General features: G+C 58.0%; 1 protein-coding gene across 2 annotated transcripts in view; it reads right to left on the bottom strand.

Annotated features, from left to right (window-relative positions):
• The window catches only part of GRID1 (glutamate ionotropic receptor delta type subunit 1), a 629,487-nt gene that overhangs the window by 491,443 nt on the left and 122,904 nt on the right, over positions 1-15,140 (bottom strand). The window lies entirely within an intron of this gene.

Raw genomic sequence — 15,140 nt, 5'->3', positions numbered from 1 at the left:
TCCTCCATGTCGTCCAGATACAACTCCATTACCAGATATGTGACTTGCAAATATTTCCTCTGAGGCCATGTTTCAGCCTCTCCTCTCCATGTCTCCACCTGTGCGCTGGAGCTGGTCCTAACACCGCGCTGCAGCGAAGACGGGGCGGGGGGAGTAAAGGAGGCCGGAGGAGCCACCACCATCGACGCTGCTCCGGAAATCCAGGTCTGGTCCTTGCCTGTGACTTAAAGCGCCCAGTGTGGGGCCCAGTGCGGAGGAGAACCTTAGCCAGGCCAGCCGCAGAGCTGGCACCCCAGACGCTCTCTCTGGGACCCCGCCCCCTTAGCAGCACCAGCCTGGTCCTGGCAGAGCAGAGTGCAGGGCAGTGGGGGGGGCGGGGCACTGAGGAGGGAGCCCAGTCTTCAAGGCGACGGGATATTATCAGGGGAAGGTGACAAGATGTCCAGGCAGAGGGCACAGCAGAGAATGGTCAGGTGCATGGCACATTCTGGGAGCTCAGGGCAGAGCTGCACCCCTAGGCCAGGGTGTGGCCAGCCCAGCCATTAGGGTGAGCAGGAGGGTGGGAGGGTGGCACCTGGAGGGCCAGGCCATCCTGAAGACAAGATGCATCCAGGAGCCATTTTTAAATCCGAGAGCTGCCCGGAGGGCACGGTCCTCTGCTTCTGTTTCTGCTCTTCTTCCCCCAAGGGGACACTCTGTGTACCATCCCCGCAATACAACTGTGACAGGAAGTGACATTACCCCACAGCACGGTGTGAGCTGTGTCCAAAAAGTCACATGTTAGAGTGCTAACCCCTCAGCATCTCAGAATGTGCCTGTCCTCGGAGACACGGCCTTACAGAGGCCATCAGGGTGGGCCCAATCCAACATGGCTGGTGTCCTCACAGGAAGAGGAGATGAGGACACAGATCAACACAGAGGGAGACACGCTGAACGACACGATGAGAAGACAGCCATTTACCAGACGAGGAGGAGACCTCCGAGCGAGACCTGCCAGCACCCTGATCTCGGCCTCCAGCCTCCAGGACTGGGAGGCCATACATTTCACCCGTGTAACCCCCGCCTGGGGGACTTGGTTATGGCGGCCCCAGCAAACTCATATCCCCTTTCCAGACAGGAAACTGAGGCTCAGAAGGTGGCACCAGGCCTAAGCCCCAGCAGGGAGAGGCCCGCCCAGCCTGTCTGCCTCACCCCTCCCGCCCCCACCCACCCCTCCACCCCTCCACCCCCAGCACACAACCCGCCTAGGACACAGAACTTGCCTGACTATGCCTGGCACACAGGGACCCTCTGAGGGACAGGGCAGGGTGCACCCCCCCCCCCCCCCCCCCCCCCGCGCTGCCCCTGCTGGAGGGGCAGGGGGCGCCCGGAGAAAGAGCAGAGGAGGCGGCAGGTCGCAAGCAGATGGGAAGCAGCACGGAGGCCTTAGAGACGCCTGTGTCCGGGAGGACAGACGCCCAGGGTCCCGCCTCCTGGCGGAGGGAGCAGCCAGCTGTGCTCTGGGGCCCCAGGGACAGCATGAGCCAGGACCAGGAGAAGAGCAATTTAGCTCCGGATGAGGAAAAGCCAACTGACCGCCCGGCGTGGGATGTGCTCCTTGGTGGAAAGTTGGAGCAGCTGCCCTAACCGGTTTGGCTCAGTGGATAGAGCGTCAGCCTGCGGACTCAAGGGTCCCAGGTTCGATTCCGGTCAAGGGCATGTACCTTGGTTGCGGGCACATCCCCAGTAGGGGGTGTGCAGGAGGCAGCTGATGGACGTTTCTCTCTCATCGATGTTTCTAACTCTCTATCCCTCTCCCTTCCTCTCTGTAAAAAAATCAATAAAATATATATTTAAAAAAAAAAAAAAAAAAGAAAGTTGGAGCAGCCACACTGCCACGAGGTCCTGCCACAGGCCGAGAGCGGGGTGGGGGGTCGGGGGGCTCCCCTCCAAGCCCTCTGGCTCTAAGGCTGTGCCCGCTCAGATTCCCTACCTGGGCCGTCCCCATGCCCTCGTCCTCCAGAGGCAGCGGCCTGGGGGTCCCAGGCCCCACTCAGGGAGCCCAGAGCCCAGAGCAGTGGGAGGCCAGGTATGAGGCAGGGTCCCGCCACATGGAAAGGCAGTGAAGGGGTCCTTCCTTCCACTAAGCACCCCAAGTTCTACCTGCCAGGCAGAGCCCCTGAGAACCCCGTCGGCCCCTGGGCACCGGCCCTGTGGTGACACTGTGCCTGCTCAGATCCACAGGAGGAGACAGTCTGGCGCTGAGGTCCCGACAATGGGGCTTTGGGGGAGACCACCTCCCGTTGCCCACGCTCCCGTGGAGCAGCCAGGGCCAAGGGGGCGCTGCCCCATCGCCCACTACACGAGGGCCAGTCACTAACTCACCATCTGCCTCATGGTCACTCAGCCCACCTGCCTGGGCTCGCCCAGCCCAGCGAGGGCCTAGCTAGCTCCTGCTCGGCTCACCTGCCTGGGCTCTGAGCCAGGTGCTCCCCGCAGTGACTCTGGCTCCTCTTTTAACTCCAGCCCCCACCCCAACCCTTCTGGGGAAAGGCTCTGCCCTCCGGCTGGTCCTGGCCACCAGGCCCCCTTCATCCCAGGCAGGTTAGACATGAGGCATCCTTATGGGACCCCCACACAGCTCAGGCCCAGGCCCAGCCCCTCTGGGCAGCACCTGGCCAGAGAGAGCACCACCAGCAGCCTGCACCCCCTCCCCAGTGGGCAGGCTCCCACACTTCCCGGAAGCAAGACTCTTCTTCACCACTATCTGACCACCGGGGAGTTAATAGCACTGACTTAACCCCAGACAGAGTTTGCACACTTACTCTGCTTTTTTGTTCAATTAAGTATTGCAGTATCAAGAGATCTTTAATATTCATATCAGTGAGGAATGTAATGAGTCTCAATCCCAAAATATAAATAATTCGTGACTGTTCAAGTGCAAGTCCCTACACAGACTCTGCTGGGACAAACGCCCACTGCTGCCCCTGGGAGCCTGGTGCGCAGGCAGCTGCCCCAGGAGCTTGAGGACACGTGCCCGGCCTGCCTGAGGAAGGGAAAAGACATCCTAGCCCCACCCGCCTGGCCAGAGCCTGAGGGCGCATTTTGCTGATCTGAACAGATCTTCAGGAAGCACCTCCTATGTGCTGATGCCCAGTGGACACATCGAGCACCCTCAGGGCCCTGCTGTGGGGCTCACGTGGAGGAGACACAGACATAACACAGGCAGATGGGAATACCGTGTGCTAATTCCTCACACAGGCCTTTGCTGAGCATCTACTATGTGCCAGCCTGGCATGGGGTTCTGGCGACAGAGTGGGGTCTGATGAAGCCAATACCTGCCCCTGGCAGGGGGGGGAGGTTTCTAAAACATGAGCCGCTGGGACCCCTGCATCCCAGGCAGGTGAACATGAGGCATCCTAACGAGCTTTGCAGGCTGAGCTGGGCTCACCAAGTAAAGAACAGCGTCAGGCCTCCCAGGCAGAAGGAACAGTGGGTATGAGGAGCCAGAGACCGAGGACACAGTGGTCCAGGGAAATGTGGTGAGTTTGTGGATCACATGATGCTGAGAGGGGCATGGCGGGACAAGACCTCCTCCCCACCCCACCCCACCCCACCCTGTCACAGGGAGCTTGGGGAGCCAGGCTGCAGGTCATTCACACGCTTCCGCTTCCAGGAGGGGATGGGGCCGGGGAGCACATGGCTGCACAGGAGGAATGCCCCACAGGAGGCCCCACCCTGACCGGCCCCAGCACAGCCCCCTTAGACCACTCTGCAAGTCCATGTGGGTGAGACAGTGACAGAGCACAGGGCCCGAGCCTAGGAGGCCCCCGGGAGGGGAAGTGGCCTGTGCCACCCTCAAGACCTTGCCACCAGCTCCAGGCCCAGCCCAGGAGTACATTTCCCCCATCCCTACCCCCCAATAATCAGCCCTCTCCATGTGCCGATACAAGGCTAAGTGCTTTACATGGTAAACTCACCCCATCTTCTCCGAGGGATGACCCCCCATCCCCCAGTCACAGATGAGCAAGCTCGGGCACATAGAGGTGATTTGCCCACAATCACCATGATAAGTGGCAGGGCAGAGATCCAGCCCTGACAGCCAACGGACAGATGGACACGGCCTCTCCGTCAGCCCTCACCCAGCCCCTCGCACAGCCCGAAACACACCTCCCCTCCATTGGCCGGCCTGGGGCCAGGCTCAAGCTCCCTGGGCCTCCTCTGCAGAGTAAGAATCGCAAGGGCTCCCACTTCCAGGGTGGGGTGAGATGTCAGTTCCAGGTACAGTGCCCATCACATGGCACAGGCCAGTGCGGGTCACCTGTCGCTTTCGGTGCTGCCACTGCTGTGGTGGAGGACGTGGTTTGCAGCAAGGAATCTGGCACAGGTGAGCCATCGAAACAGGCACCGACCCCAGGGAAGAGGAGGAGGTCTGTCTTGAAAGCCCAGAGCCCAGGGAAGCAGGCTCCACTGAGGAAGGCCACGCTGGAGGCCAGGTGTCCTAGATCAGTGGTCGCCAACCGGTGGTCCGTGGACCACTGGTGGCCCGTGAGGTCCGAAAGGTTGGCAACCGCTGTCCTAGATGATCTGAGGGCTCAGTTACTCTGATTCCCACCATAGGCCTGCGGACCCAGCACTGCAAGGCTGGGCCCACCTTTCCCTTCATCCACATGACCCCTCGCCACCTGGATGGCTGGCTCCTAAGAGACAAGTACTAACAGGTGCTCAGCTCCTCACACCACCCTGTGAGGCAGGCGACATCCACCCCACTTAGCAGGTGAGAACCCTGAGGCTGAGAGGTAAAGTAGCAAAAATAATAATGAAGAGTTTACACTTGTTGAGCAGTTGCTCTGTGTGAGGCCCTAGATAAAGACCTTCCATTGCATTATCTCCCTGGATTCTCAAAAACAGTCTCAGAACTGGGATTATTGCTGCCAGTTTGCAGATGAGGAAACCAAGGCTTGGAGACGAAAGTTACTTAGCAGAAGAGCCACAGCTAGTTATTAGCTTCCCACCCGCAAGCTTCATGATGGCCATGTTCTCTCACTCGCATTCCCCAGCATAACCCGGCAGCTGCTGATCTTCAGGATGTTTAACCCAGCCTCCCCAGCCCTCACAGCCCTCACAGCACACACACACACACACACACACACACAGCACGCCTCATTGATTCAGTGTGTTCATTTTTCCTTTCCCTTCCTCTCCGTCTCTATTTCCAAATTGGAGGCATAGTCGGGGTGGGCGCTGGACGGTAGGGCCAGTACAGATAATTTTTATAAACCAACACCACCTTCCCCCGATCCCCACCAGAGACAGTGAGGACATGGGAACCTCGGCCAGGTCAGTAACCCTGTCACAGCCCCAAATTGGCGGAAGGGTCTCGAAGAGGAGCAGGCTCCTCTTCCAAGCCCAGCTGAGTGTCCAAGGCCAGGCTAGTGGCCCAGCAGGGCCAGGCGGCCCCGCCCCTCGGAGACCCAGGAGGCCCCACCCCTCGGAGACCCAGGCAGCCCCAGGAGGCCCCTCGTAAGTCCAGGCAGCCCGGCCCTCGGAGGCCCAGGCCGGCACCAGAACAAGAACTATTACCTGGTAGAGACGCGGGGATCTGATGCTGGAGCCCTGATTTCTCTGATGGCTACAGATTAAGTTGGGGATAATGTCCTCGATCTAGGAACCAGACCACATGCAGCTTAAAATCTGCTCAGACAGGGAACCATGATGAACTAGGGGGCTATTCACGCAGGCTCGTTCACCATCCCAGAAGCAGAGCCCAGCCAGCCGGCCACCACCCACACATGGAAAACTGGAGGGGCAGCGAGGCCCCAGCAACTTCCCCTCTCCTGGACAGACGGACGAAAGACAGCTGCCATCCCCTCCCTAGACCCAAAGGCCCAGAGAGGCAGCCACACAGAGAGGCTGTTTCAAGACATGGTTTCTGGGAGCCTGAGCAGAGCTAGTCCTTGAATCTCCTCAGAGACATAAATTGTGTGGGTTGAACTAATGAGCTATGTATGTATCTTTCTCCCCTAATTAACTGTGATTTAGTGGACTTCTCAGTGCACTGCTGCCAGAATAGCCTTGCAGCCCGAAAGATTTTTCCCTTCCATTTCAGGTAAATATTTAAACACCCAAAATAAAGGGGGCACCAGGCCCAAAACTGGAGGCTCGGTGCTGCCAGAGCCATTTGCCCGTCTCACTGATTCCCTGTGTTCATTTCCCCTTTTCCTTCCTGAAGCAATGGCAGTACCTTAGGCACGAGGAGCCCGGCCGGGCACACGCTGGGGTCTCCTCACAGACCAACAGGCCTGTGCCCAGCTCCTGGCACCTGGAAACAACTTTCCCAGGCCCTCAAGGACTGGTCTCACCCAGGGGGAGGGAACAGGAGAGGTTCCCCACCCACCATCCTGGGGCCAGCCCAGACACCACTCAGGGCCAGGGACCCCGAACAGGCCTAGGGTCCTGGGAGGTCAGGACGCTGCCCACCCAGGGGCTCACATCCCAGCCCTGCCCCACCCCTCAGATGGTCAACTATTCCCCAGGCTCATTATGACTGTTGTTATAACTCCTATTATCATAGCTACCATGTATCATAGGCTTAAGGCACCATAATCTGGAGACCAGGCCTGGCCAGAACCACCCCACCCCTGGGGCTCTGTGGCTTCAGCTCACCTCTCCTCACCAGCCCTGCCACTTCCCACCACCCTGCGGCCAGGGCCACGCATGCAAAGCCCAAGGCCCCTGTGACCCCACCTGGACCACCTAGGCTCACTGAGGGCCTGGCATGGACCCTCTCCTCACTCCCTGTGGCCGCTCTGGTGATGGGAATGGGAGTCTGGGACCCGAGCGAAGTCCAAACCAGGACTGGGCCCCAGCCACCACCTAAAGAACTAAGCAGGGGCCAAGCCTGGCCACCCTGTGCCAGCTCACAGGACAGTGGAGTCTGGCCCTGAGAGAAAGCTGAGGACCCTCCAGCCACATGGGCCATGGAGCCTAGGGCCTCCCCTTGCCGACATCCCCCACTCGGCGCCCTTTGCTGCAGCCCACTGCCCCTGCCTCCCCCAGTCCATCACTGCTTCCAGGGGCGCTGCCCCCTGCCCCCGTGTCTCTCTCAAGCCACGTCCCATACCCAGACAGGGCCTCCAATCGCCAGTCCTAGCTCCTGCCGCCCCTCCACGCCCGGCGCACACAGCCTTTAGTAGTGAGCAGTGTGACGAGTACACCTGTCCAGAGCCCCCGGGCAGCTGCCAAGCCCGTGACAGCCTTGGGTCCCTAATTAAGGCCTCACAATAGCCCTGTGAGGGTGACTGGTGGCCCCTCCCACTGACGAGGAAAGGGCTCACCTTCCCAGCTGCAGACAGGCCTGGGCTACTTTAGAGGCCTGGTGCCTGGCACCTGGCCTAGGACAGTATAGTTACCAGTAAATACTTGTTAGATGGATGGATGGATGGATGGATGGATGGATGGATGGATGGATCTATGAACAGAGGGATGGACAGACAGACAGATGAATGAAGAATGAACAGATAAACTCTCAAACAAATCACCAAAAAGAGTCCTCAACCAGCCCCCCAAATGCAAAGAGTTGGACATTGCCTCCCAGGGCAGCTGGCCAGAAAGAGAGGCCCTGGCCTTCAGAAAGGGTCATGCCAGCCTGGTCCCTGCAGAGCGGGGGCAGCACGAGGGCCAGGCAGGAGCAGGAGCCTGCAATGAGCAGTGAAGGAGGAGTGGGACCGGGCACTGGGCAGAGTGAGGCCAGCGTGGCGGGGCCCAGGAGGCCCTAGGCAGCACCATGCCAGGGGCTTTGAGAGACGGGATGGACAGAACTCTACCCCCAGGGGGCCTGGCCGAGTCTGAAAAACTACCGTGGACCCGATGCCAGGCCCTCTGAACCCCAAGCGGGAATTAGTAGGTCCAGAATGTGGCTCTGGCCCCCTGATAGCCGACAGGCACCACAGCCTCTGGAGATGGCTAATCAAGGAATCTGCCCAAGGCCCCAGAAAGGCTGGGCAGGGGAGGGGCACTACCCCAGGGTCCAGGTGAGGTCCCCTAGCCTAGTGGGGCAAGGGGGTGGCATGTCCTGAACAAGGAACTCCTCCTTTGAACAGGAGGCCAAGGGAGCTTGGGTCTCAATCTGAACCCCATTTCTGGAGCCTGGAAATAAATCCTTGGAGCCAGAGACCACCAATGGCGCGGCTGCCCAGCCCGCACCCTGCCTCCCACTTCCTGCAGTGTGCGCGGAATTCCTGTTCGTGCTTATCAAACTCCAAACACCCATAGGCAGAGCCGGGGTTAGGTAGAAAGAGTGGCTTCAGATGCAAGGCGCTGTCTAAGGAGGTGGCTTATGCCAGTGACCAGTCACCTCGCCTGCCTCAGCCCGCAGCAGGCTGATAGCTGCCTGAGCACTGCGGCCTCGGCCCGGGCAGGTGGCCACATTCAGACAGGTCTACAGAAGCAAAGCGGTGAAGGACACCGGGGAGGGTGTGCTGCTTGGAGTAGCTGAAACAACAATCACAATTTTATATGAATCAACAAAAATTAGCCAAGAGCTTTGGGATTAGCAGACTTGGAAGAAATCCCTACTTTCTGCCCTGGTCACATAACCTCTGATAAATCACAGTTTCCATCTCACTAGACCTCAGCTCCTGTCTGTAAAATGGGCATGACAATCCCCACCTGCCAGTTATCAGGATCAGAGGAACTAGAGCAGTGGTGCTCAACCTGTGGGTCGCGACCCCTTTGGGGGTCGAACAACGCTTTCACAGGGGTCACCTAAGACCATCGGAAAACACATACTGAATATATAATTACATATTGTTTTTGTGATTAATCACTATGCTTTAATTATGTTCAATTTGTAACAATGAAAATACATCCTGCATATCAGATATTTACATTACGATTCATAACAAAATTACAGTTATGAAGTAGCAACGAAAATAATTTTATGGTTGGGGTCACCACCACATGAGGAGCTGTATTAAAGGGTCGCGGCATTAGGAAGGTTGAGAACCACTGGACTAGAGGGAGCCCTGGCCAATGGAGCCACACCCACCGTGGATTTCCCAGGAGGAGGTGCCGGTCTCCCCACACCCTCTTCTCTGCAGGAGAGGCCAGACACAAGGGCCCCCAGAAAACCCTCCTGTCTCCAAATAGCTTCCCCTTCTAATGCCATCAGGTGAGGAAACAGCGCAGACTCGGGCCTCCACTGTTCCAAGCTAAGGAGATGGGGGGCTCCCACCTGCCCCTTCCTCACAGCACGACTTGTGCCCTGGGCTGGGACTGGGAGGCAAGAGGGGACCCAGCATGGCCACCACAAGCCAGCTGGGTCACCATCAGTCCCACTTGCAAGCCCCCCTCTGGAATTAAGTTCCTCCCCCGCCCATGGACACCCCCACCTCACCCTCTCCAGTCTCTGATATCAGACACCCTACCTGAACATAATTGTGCCCCCAACCCGCTCAGCCCTCAGAGCAAAAGGTACAGTTCACACCTTCGTCGAGGGTCTCACCTACCACCCAGGCTCTTCTCCCACCACCCTCTACCTCCATTTGTCCTCCGCTGACCTCGACTCACCTCCATTTCTTCACCCCCTCCCCCACCACTAAGAGAGGCTGTGCCAGGCCTCTGTGCCTTTGCCAGGCAGTCCCCTCTGCCGGGAACTCCTTTCCTTCAACCACCATTTTGCCTTCTTTAATTTCAGGCTCAGCCCAGGCATTACCCCCTTGAGAAAGCCTCCAAGTATCACCCCACTGCTGGGCCTCCAGGTCCCCTTTCGCATATTTGCTTAGATGCCTGCCTCCCTACAGTGGGCCCTTCCAACTCCGCTACGGGTACAGGGCAGCTCAGAGAGAGCCCCATCATTCGCTGAATGGATGCAGGATGGATGGCTGCATGGGCGGATGGGTGACTGGTTGCATGAATGGATGAATAAATGATTGCATGACTGGATGGAAGAACAGGTCCCACAAGAATGCCACACACAGAAGATGCAACAGCAGGAGCCAGTGTGGATACTGTCTCCAGTGGCCAAGACCCCCCCCCCCCCCCCATGCAGATGCGTCTCCCTGAGTCTGCAGCCTATGCAGAGGCAGAGCAATGGCCGGGCTGACCGCTCCAGCACCCCCTCAGCATTCAGCTTCCTCTCCCGCTGCTTTGATTGTTTCCACGGGTACTTTCTCAGAGCACAGGCCTTCGGAAGCAGAGCAGGTCAGGGGGCCCCGCCTCAATGAGCAGCAGGGCGCAGAGCCTCCGACTTTCTCTGAAGGAGGGAGCTGCATGCGTCTCAGTTCCCACCAGGGCTGCTCTGCAAGCCTGTCAAAAACCGAGTGTACTCCTGGGGCCAGGTGGCTCAGTGGATAGAGTGTCAGCCCACGGACTGAAGGGTCCCCGGTTTGATTCCAATCAAGGGCACATACCTCAGTTGCAGGCTCGATCCCTGTTCTGGGGTGTGGGGAAGGCAACCAATTGATGTGTCTCTCACATCGATGTTTCTCTCTCTCTGTCTCTCCCCCTCCCTTCCACTCTCTCTAAAAATCAATGTAAAAAAATATCCTCTGGTGCGGATTAACAAACAAAAACAAAAACAAAAAAATAACAATAACTGAAGTGTACTGCCTGGCCCAGCGTGGCTCCGTGGTTGAGCATTGACCTATGAACCAAGAGGTTACAGCTCAATTCCCAGTCAGGGCACATGCCCGGGTGGCAGGCTCCATCCCCAGTAGGGGGCGTGCAGGAAGCAGCCAATCAATGATTCTCTCTCATCATTACATTTCTATCTCTCTCTCCCTCACCTTTCCTCTCTAAAATCAATAAAAATATTTTTAATTTGTACTTTTATATGCAATATGACAAAATTACCCCAAAATAGGCACAGCCTTGGGGCTACAGCCAATCCTCATACCCACAGCTCACAGGCCACTCGCCTCTGCCAGAAACTGGTCCCCGCCTCCCCCTCCCCTTCCTCCCCCCCCAGCCTTGAAGAGCTACACCCAGCTTTTCCGGGAAGATTCTAGATTTGTACTCTTCCGATTGGGTCCCCAGAATGTCAGACCCCACACAGAGCGTGCGGCCTGTGTGTCTGGAGTTGGGTGGGCACTGCCACCTGAATCCACTCACCCACTGACAGGAGCAGCGCCGCCTCCAAAGGTCTCGCCAACCACTGCGATGAGTGAGAGTCCAGATGAGCTGAAGGCCAGAGTGAAACAGGCCCTCAGTCAGCCAGCCGCCTCTCAGCAGGATCACCACGGGCCGGGGAGCACGCACGCCTGGCACAGGCACACACACCTGCCACACACCTGTGCAGCCAGGAGGCGGCTCCGGCCGGCGCGGTGAGGCCTCTCTAGGCCACCGGGGCCGAGGGCTGTCCTGGGGAGTGCCCTGGGGTGCTCTCTTGCCTAAATTAGGTGCGTGAGCAAGACCTGCAGCAGCACCTGCATCTGGGTGCGTTGTCTTGTGTCATCTTTCCTGCCACTTTAGGAGGTAGGTACGAGTGTCCCCATTTTGCACATGACAAAACTGAGGCTCTGGCCTGACCTGAAGTAGTCCCACTACTAAGTGAAGAGCCAGGTATGGAGCCCAAGTCCACCTGACCTCTGACCCCACCGGGGTTCTTCCCTCATCCATGAACCTCTGGAGCAGTGATGGGCCCACGGGAGGAAGGGCAATGCCAGCCAGAGACCGTGGACTTGGCCAGAGAAGAGCGCTGCTGGCATGCCCCGCCTGGAGCCCCTTCCCTCCGCCTCAGGCTGCCTGCTCCAGCACATCCCAGACCCTGGCTGGACAGTACTCCCTCGGGCCTGCCTGGCTTCCCCGGGAGCTCGCCTGCCTGCCCTGCTGGGCCTCCGCCCCCTCCATCAGAATCCCCATCACACTGCACTGGAATGATTATTGATGGGTTTGCAAAGCCCATGAATAAATGGATGAGCAAATGAATATGGGTTCGGCGCCAATTCTACTTTGGTGTGCAAATTCCTTATGTCTCTAGGAGCAGACAGGACACATGTCCTCCTAACAAGCTGCAGTCGGTGACTTCCATTTTCCTAGACCAAAGACACTCGGCATCCATCATCTGTGCTGGTAGCCAGGTGGCACCCTCCGAGGCCCTCGGTGGCGGTGCTGGAGGCCGCAATGACACAGCCTGGGCTCCCTGAGATAACACGCCTGTCTCCGGGGGCACGTGAGGTATTGTGCTCAGTCTGAATTACCTCCACGATGACTTCACGCTGACTTTGCTGAGTCTCCAAGCAGAGTCGCCATGGAAGGGAGGAGTGTTTCTGTGGGCCTTCGCCACATCTTTCATCCAGAAAATAAGTGGTGATAATATTTGTAATATGTTTACTGACAGAACCAGGGGCTCCGTGCAGATAACTCTTTTATGACACAAAGTACTTAACTAAGATGGAAAATGGCATTACTCATGTTAAATTCAAAATGAGCATTTTGTCCCAGATTGCTAGAAACCCAGTAAATGTCATTAGCTATCTGAGGTTACAAGGAAATCCGCAAAGGGTTTTACTCTTTGATAATTACATTTACTGTAGCTATAGAAACGAGGGACATCAGACTCAGCCCAGCTGACAGCTCTGTCTTTCCCCCAAGAACAGCTCATCTGTATGCTACCGGCTCCAAGGACTGAGCTCCACACCCGCATCGGGCAGCCGGCTCTTGGGAGAACTGCTTTCCCCAGAGGCACAGGCTGGAGCCCAGGACACGGCTGCTATGATTCTCAGCTGGAAACTGATGATAAAAGACGGAGATGAGGACGCTCTTCCTGTGGCTTCTGCATTGAAACGTGCCTCCTGACGGTGGGGGAAGCCACACTTCCTGGGGCCATCTCCGGCGGCCAATCATTATTTATGACCAGCAGGCTATTGTCACAACCCTTTAAAGCCCCATGCGCCTCCCTAGCCAACACCCTCCCTCCCAGGCCAGGACACACCGGCCTGGAAGGAGCCCGGAGCTCACTGGCCCTCCCAGAGCCCAGCCACACAGAGGGAAGGGGGCCAACACCAGCCCAGAGGGCATCGGGAAGGGGAAGGGGAGGACACCTTCAGCTCAACAGCTGGTGCCCCTACTACCCAACCTGAAGGGCTAGCACCTTCCCCCTGCACCTGTGGCAGCCAACACCTGCCCTCACGACCTGGCAGAGCTGAGACCCCCCCTCACCACCTGGCAGAGCTAATACCCCCCTCACCACCTGGCAGAGCTGAGACCCCCCTCACCACCTGGCAGAGCTAATACCCCCCTCACCACCTGGCAGAGCTAAACCCCCCCTCACCACCTGGCAGAGCTAACACCCCCTCACCACCTGGCAGAGCTAATACCCCCCTCACCACCTGGCAGAGCTAATACCCCCCTCACCACCTGGCAGAGCTAATACCCCCTCACCACCTGGCAGAGCTAACACCCCCCTCACCACCTGGCAGAGCTAACACCCCCTCACCACCTGGCAGAGCTAATACCCCCCTCACCACCTGGCAGAGCTGAGACCCCCCCTCACCACCTGGCAGAGCTAATACCCCCCTCACCACCTGGCAGAGCTAATACCCCCCTCACCACCTGGCAGAGCTGAGACCCCCCCTCACCACCTGGCAGAGCTAATACCCCCCTCACCACCTGGCAGAGCTGAGACCCCCCCTCACCACCTGGCAGAGCTAATACCCCCCTCACCACCTGGCAGAGCTAATACCCCCCTCACCACCTGGCAGAGCTGAGACCCCCCCTCACCACCTGGCAGAGCTAATACCCCCCTCACCACCTGGCAGAGCTGAGACCCCCCCTCACCACCTGGCAGAGCTAATACCCCCCTCACCACCTGGCAGAGCTAATACCCCCCTCACCACCTGGCAGAGCTGAGACCCCCCCTCACCACCTGGCAGAGCTAATACCCCCCTCACCACCTGGCAGAGCTAATACCCCCCTCACCACCTGGCAGAGCTAATACTCCCCCTCACCACCTGGCAGAGCTAATACCCCCCTCACCACCTGGCAGAGCTGAGACCCCCCCTCACCACCTGGCAGAGCTAATACCCCCCTCACCACCTGGCAGAGCTGAGACCCCCCCTCACCACCTGGCAGAGCTGAGACCCCCCCTCACCACCTGGCAGAGCTAATACCCCCCTCACCACCTGGAAGCACCAGGATTTCCCTGGTTATTGCCTCTGGGCCAGAGTTTGTCAAATTGTCCCCAGACCAATCACATCGGCATCTCCTGGGAACCTGATCGAGTTCACTATCTTGTAAATTACCTGGCCCTCCCAAACCTAAGGAATCAGAAACTTTACAGTAGGCCTAAAATCTGTGTTTTTAAGATTTCCAGGTGATTCTGAAAAATATGAAATTGGCTGCTCTTGAGAATCACCTGTGCAGTGTTCAAAACCCGCCACCCAGGCTGCACCCCCAGAACGCCGGGCCCAGGCATCATTACTCTTCTACCTCCCAGGGGACCCTATTGTGCACGGGGCTGAGAGCCACACCCTGGCCCACAGACCTCCTCAGACTGGCAGGCGGGGCCCAGCAAGCTCCCTTGTGCGGCGGCAGAGTCACCTGCCACTTGAGACTGGCCACGGCCTGTCTGATGTCCAGCAGCTCCTCTCAAGGCCACAAAAATGCCCAGGTGACCAGCCATGCTGCAAAGGGAGCCATGCTGGCCGTGCCCGCCGAGGTGCCACTCATCCCCTCACTGACAGCCACCCCCACTGACAGGGGAAATCCTGAAGGACACAGAAAGCCCAGATACGGGCGGGAACCCGCTGTGCACAGGTGCCGCCTGAGCCGGGCCGGAGCCCACAGCCAGGCCCGCCCTCGGCAGCCGATCTCTCTCCCTGAGGATCCCGCCACAGCTCCTCCACGGCACCTCCACCCACCAATGTCCCCTCAGCGTGGCTCCTGCCCTCCACTCTCTGTTGAATCACAAACATTTGGGAAATGTCTGAAAAGAAGCAGCCAAAATGCAACCCTGGTTAGGTCAGGGTGTGGCAGAGGTTTTTCCTCTTTCAAAGACTGTGTCATATAATTATATTGTCTTTAATTATTAAAACTGATAATAAAAACAAACTGTCTCCATCCCTCTTGACCTAGCTCAATGTCACACACACCAGCCCCCTTGGGGACACCCTTCCTGTTCTCTCCACCATTCGATGCCTTGGCTGAGCGCCCTGCAGCCT

The sequence above is a fragment of the Myotis yumanensis genome, unplaced genomic scaffold (assembly GCF_028538775.1).
Source record: "Myotis yumanensis isolate MYYU_CA2020_CCGP unplaced genomic scaffold, mMyoYum1.0.hap1 SCAF_13, whole genome shotgun sequence".
NCBI classification, from domain to species: domain Eukaryota; kingdom Metazoa; phylum Chordata; class Mammalia; order Chiroptera; family Vespertilionidae; genus Myotis; species Myotis yumanensis.
Note: the sequence above shows the minus strand (reverse complement) of the source record. Positions and strands in the feature narration are given on the sequence as shown.